A 6,000-nucleotide genomic window follows, 5' to 3' on the forward strand; every position below is an offset into this window, starting at 1 on the left:
CCATAAGATTTCACACACATTTGAACATTTTTTTTTGGTTTCCGTACAGATTACAAATAGCCTTTCGTTCAATTTATTTTACCCCTGTCACCTTCAGAATTTGAAAGAGAGTATTCCAGTCAACATTGTCAAAAGATTTGTCTAAGTCTACAAATATTATAAACGTAGGTTTGCCTTTCCTTTACCTATCTTCTAAGGTAGGGCCGGTATTGCCTCGAGCGTTTCTACATTTTTACGGAATCCAAACTGATCTTCCCCGAGGTGGCTTCTACCAGTTTTTCCGTTCGTCTATAAAGAATTCGTGTTAGTATTTTGCAGCCGTGACTTATTAAACAAATAGTTCAGTAATTTTCACACCTGTCAGCACCTGCTTTCTTTGGAATTGAAATTGTTATATTCTTGTTGAATTCTGAGGGTATTTCGCCTGTCTCATACATGTTTCCCACCAATCAGTGTACATGTCAGGACCGAACGCCACCGCACGCCACGCATACAGGTATATCTCATTAACTTGTCTGTTGATCTTGAAAACAGTCGTCCATCAACTCCAGTGTAATGTGTTTCAAATCTTACAACGTTCATCGCGTAACTCATCACTTTATGACTGCGTCGATGGGCTGCGTCCGTGGCTTTTGTGACGATAGAGACGGCTTCTGATATCTGAGGGAATAAGGCTTCATCTACATCTACATCCACATGCACACTCTGCAAGCCACCGGACCACCATACGGTGCATGGTGGATGGTGCTTATACCACTACTAGTCCTTTCCTTTCCTGTTGCTCTCGCAAACAGAGTGAGGAAAATACGACCGACTATAAACCCCTGTACGAGCCCTAATTTCTCTCATCTTATCTTTGTGGTCCTTACGCGAAATGTTCTGCCTTGACACAATGGAGCAGTGTTTACATGATCTGCCTACATGAGCTGTGGTATGAGCCCGCTAGGCCGATTACAAGAACGAATGATTTTCTTCCCTGGATAGTCGGTTGGAAATTAACTTTGTACAAACCCCCTGGCATGAAGCAACTCTTTACCGAGTGGTAATAGTGTACACTACTGGCTATTAAAATTGCTACACCAAGAAGAAATGCAGATGATAAGCGGGTATTCAAAGGACAAGTATATTATACTAGAACTGACATGTGATTACATTTTCACGCAATTTGGGTGCATAGATCCTGAGAAATCAGTACCCAGAACAACCAACTCTGGCCGTAATAGCGGCCTTGATACGCCTGGGCATTGAGTCAAACGGAGCTTGGATGGCGTGTACAGGTACAGCTGCCCATGCAGCTTCAACACGATACCACAGTTCATCAAGAGTAGTGACTGGCGTATTGTGACGAGTCAGTTGCTCGACCACCATTAACCAGACGTTTTCAATTGGTGAGAGATCTGGAGAATGTGCTGGCCAGGGCAGCAGTCGAACATTTTCTGTACCCAGAAAGGACCGTACAGGACCTACAACATGCGGTCGTGCATTATCCTGCTGAAATGTTGGGTTTCGCGGGGATCGAATGAAGAGTAGAGCCACGGATCGTAACACATCTGAAATGTAACGTCCACTGTTCAAAGTGCCGTCAATGCGAACAAGAGGTGCCCGAGACGTGTAACCAATGGCACCCCATACCATCACCCCGGGGGATACGCCAGTATGGCGATGACGAATACACGCTTCCAATTTGCGTTCACCGCGATGTCGCCAAACTGGGATGCGACCATCATGATGCTGTAAACAGAACCTGGATTCATCCGAAAAAATGACGTTGTGCCATCCGTGCACCCAGGTTCGTCGTTGAGTACACCATCGCAGGCGCTCCTGTCTGTGATGCAGCGTCAAGGGTAACCGCAGCCATGGTCTCCGAGCTGATAGTCCATGCTGCTGCAAACGTGGTCGAACTGTTCGTGCAGATGGTTGTTGTCTTGCAAACGTCCACGTCCGTTGACTCAGGGATCAAGAAGTGGCTTCACGATCCGCTACAGCCATGCGGATAAATATGGCTGTCATCTCGACTGCTAGTGATACGAGGCCATTGGGATGCAGCACGGCGTTCCGTATTACCTTTGTGAACCCACCGATTCCATATTCCATTTTCCATAGTCATTGGATCTCGAACAAGGCGAGCAGAATTGTCGCGATACGATAAACCGCAATCGCGATAGGCTACAATCCGACCTTTATCAAAGTCGGAAACGTGATTGTACGCATTTCTCCTCCGTACACGAGGCATCACAACAATGTTTCACCAGGCAATGCCGGCAACTGCTATTTGTGTATGAGGAATCGGTTGGAAACTTTCTTCATGTCAGCACGATGCAGGTGTCGCCACCGGCGCCAACCTTGTGTGAATGCTCTGAAAAGCTAATCATTTGCATATCACAGCATCTTCTTCCTGTCGGTTAAATTTCGCTTCTGTAGCACGTCATCTTCGTGGTGTAGCAATTTTAATGGCCAACAGTGTAGGTGGCCAGGAAATGGCCAATGAAACTGCTTGTATTTGTTCCTGAAGGTGATTTACTGAAAGAGGTAAATTTTAAATAATTTCGTGGAGCAGTTTGGAGCTCGTGATGTGAAGGTATACAGGAGGGAAGTCATAGGTACTGTAGGAAGGAGGTTGTAAGTAAAGTGTTACCGTTTCAGAGATCGGGAGTTAGTAATGTTTCCTAATCTGCTAGGCTACTTTTACGGTACGGAAAACTTTGAAAGAATTCAAATCCTCGTTTCCGTGTTAGGCGTAAATTCGGCGCAGTTACTTTCCGATGTTCAGGGCGAGTGTTGCGATTTAATGAGCGAGCGCTTGCTAGGCAAGGCAGAGACGTTGTTCGATGAATATCGCGGACTTGCGAGATTTGATTGAAGCGAATAATTTTTTTCTGTCACCGTGAAAACTTGAATTGTGGTGTTTTTGTCTTTTAACCTGCTGACCTGGAAGTATTTCCTGCTTTCTTGTTGTTGATATTGACGGTGGAAGTCGTTAGGGGCTAGGTGGAGCCGGTATTTGAACTTCGACATTTTTTAATCTAATGGCCGGATCTAAAAATCTTTCTGAAAGTAGTTAGAGGGCTACAGGACCTTAAGTACTGTCTCTGAAATAATGACAAGTTTAATCCTGTTCAGATGGTTCAAGCACTATGGCTCCGAGCACTATGGGAGTTAACATCTGAGGTCATCAGTCCCCTAGAACGTAGAACTACTTAAACCTAACTAACCTAAGGACATCACACACATCCACACCCGAGGCAGGATTCGAACCTGCGACCTCAGCAGCAGCGCTGTTTCGGACTGAGGCGCCTAGAACCGCTCTGTCACAGAGGCCGACGTTTAGCCCTGTCTCGTGGACCACAGCGAGGCTGGCACATCTTATTGAGGCTAATTTAATGAAGTAGCAGTGCAGAAGATTTATCCGGGATTGCCAATAAAAGTTTCCGGATAAATCTTCGGAGCAAAACGTTACGTGCAGTCCTGCCGCGGCCGCCATTCTGATTTCGGTGTCGCTACGGAAATTCAGAGGAGGGAAGTAAGGCACTTTTCAGCGTACTGCATGCACACTTTCTATGCCAAGCGTCTTCTTTAGATAGTCTCTCTCCTTCCCTCCACTCTCCAAATATCTTCTACGTCGCTGGCAATTATGTCCAAACTACGTCCCGCTGACCACCTCATAATGTAAGCCTTCATAGCTCTCTACTCTGCCTTTTCTGACTGCTGCACCTCATAGAAATTTTAAGTTTCAGGATAGTTGCCGGAGTACAGATAGACTGAACACATGACGGTTAAAACTGACGCACACAGTTTTCTATACATAGAAGTTAAGAACACTACTGCTGCCCATTCCAGTACCTCAATAGGGAGCTCTAAACGGCACAACGTGTTTGGGAGTACTGAAGTGAAGCAGAAAAGAATGAAACCATAAGTCAATAATAAGCAAGTATAAAGATTTCAAAGGTTAAACTACAATCTGTCCCAAAACTTTCGCATCGGAATTATTTCTTAGGAGAGAGAATTCGAAACAGAGAGCTTTGAAATGGGTAACGGTCGAAAATGAATATTTAACGTTTCTTTAAAAAAACTGAGGTAAACAACATACACTTTGCGTGTTGTGAAAGTGACGATCACCAATATCAGTACACGCATTACAACATAATCCATTGGCAGAACTAATCTCTGGGCTATTAATCATTTGGGCACATACATTGCACGCGGTGTCCACGATAGGGGTGTAAATACTCCTGTACTGTACTTCAAGAGAAGATCCAAGACATCTTGCAGCACTTTTGCCAACTTTCAAGAAGAGCAGAAGGCTGCCGACAGCACTGACTCGCTGCGTTTCCAAGGGACTCCCAAAACTGAATTTTGCAATCCGATTTCCCTATACCGCTTCTGATAGGTCATGTAAACACTCAACATCGATTACATGGAAATGCGGTTATAGTTACCGGATTTCCTCTCCTACAATCGATTTTCCCTCCCATGTAAAGCCACAACTGTTTTTGAAAACTTGCAAGGGTTGTTTTTGAAACTTTTCTGCCTCGTCTCAACGGAGAGACTCTTTATCCAGTGAAGGATAAGTAGAAGAAATACATTGACGAAAAAAGAATCGCAACTCCAAAAAAATTAATGGAAAGTAATTAAATTTCGGGAATACATTTGTCTAAGTAACATATTTTCGTAAGTAGCATTGTCAGCTGTGGTGTGCGTACTGTAAGACCTTCGGTACGCACACCATTAGATTATTTGACATGTCGCTCTAACGAACTAGTGTCAGAAATATGTCTCGTGGTCTTATCGTGGCGTGTTTATCTTCTGCCGTTAGGTCAGACGACAGAAATGCCACTTGCTCGCTTACAGTAGCAGATTGACGATGACCAACTTTAAACAGAACTTGATTAATTTTCACACACATTTATTAAAATAATAAAAATCAGAGACATTACGTAACTTGATTCTGGATGCTGTTTACAATTGACAATCTGAAGTTCCTTTGGTCTTGGTACGTTAATCTTATTCTCACATATCTCTGATACTTGACTAAGTGTCTAGTCATTTATCTTCCTGGCTGTGTACAGGAATATGATAATCTTATTAGTTGCAGACTGAAACTTGACCATAGACTGGTACAGACTGGTGCAAACAAATGCAGACTAATGCAGACTGATTAATCGGAGGTCTGTACACTTGTTATAATACCTCGAGCGTTCAGGTATCACTGCGCGAGTGTGATCCGCGAGGAGAAAAGGTTCTACGTTAGCAGCAATCTCATTGGCTGCGTTACATATTAATACGCGGATCGGCGGAAGCAGAATTTGGTCCGTCTCTAAGACAGCACCATCTCGTAGTGCGGAGACGGACGAGCGCTGCGCCTGCATTGTTGTGCTTAGCGGGGCGCGCTCTAGTGGGAAATTTGTGTACGCACTGACTACGCGGAACTATGTACACAACATCAGCTTACAGGTTAATGTTAAGTGCGAGATAAGCCATTGCAAAGTGAAGTGCTGGTACATTAATAACAGTTGTAGCCACCAGATTGCTGAATGCAATATAGCAAATGTGCATGCATAGTGTTGTACAGATGCCAAATGTCAGTTTGTGTGTTAGAGTTACATGCGTGTTGCACTTGGTACGTCAATACAGGGACGGTTATTGCTGTTTGTGGATGACGCTGGAGTTCTCATACGGTTATGATCCATATGTGCTCGATTGCCCAAGGCAACATCCCGATACTGTAAAGCATGTTGGGTTACAACAGCAGATGTGAGCGAGAGTTATCCTGTTGAAAAACACCCCCTGGAATGCTATTCATGAATGCCAGCGCAAGAGGTCGAATCAGGAGACTGGCGCACAATTTTACCGTCAGGGTGTGAGGGATAACCACGTGAGTACTCCTGCTGTCATACGAAATCGCACGCCAGACCACAATTCCAGATGTAGGTCCAGTTTGTCGACTACACAGACAAATTGGTAGCAGGCCCTCAAATGGCCTCCTTCTAACCAACATACGGT

The sequence above is a fragment of the Schistocerca gregaria genome, chromosome 2 (assembly GCF_023897955.1).
Source record: "Schistocerca gregaria isolate iqSchGreg1 chromosome 2, iqSchGreg1.2, whole genome shotgun sequence".
NCBI lineage: Eukaryota > Metazoa > Arthropoda > Insecta > Orthoptera > Acrididae > Schistocerca > Schistocerca gregaria.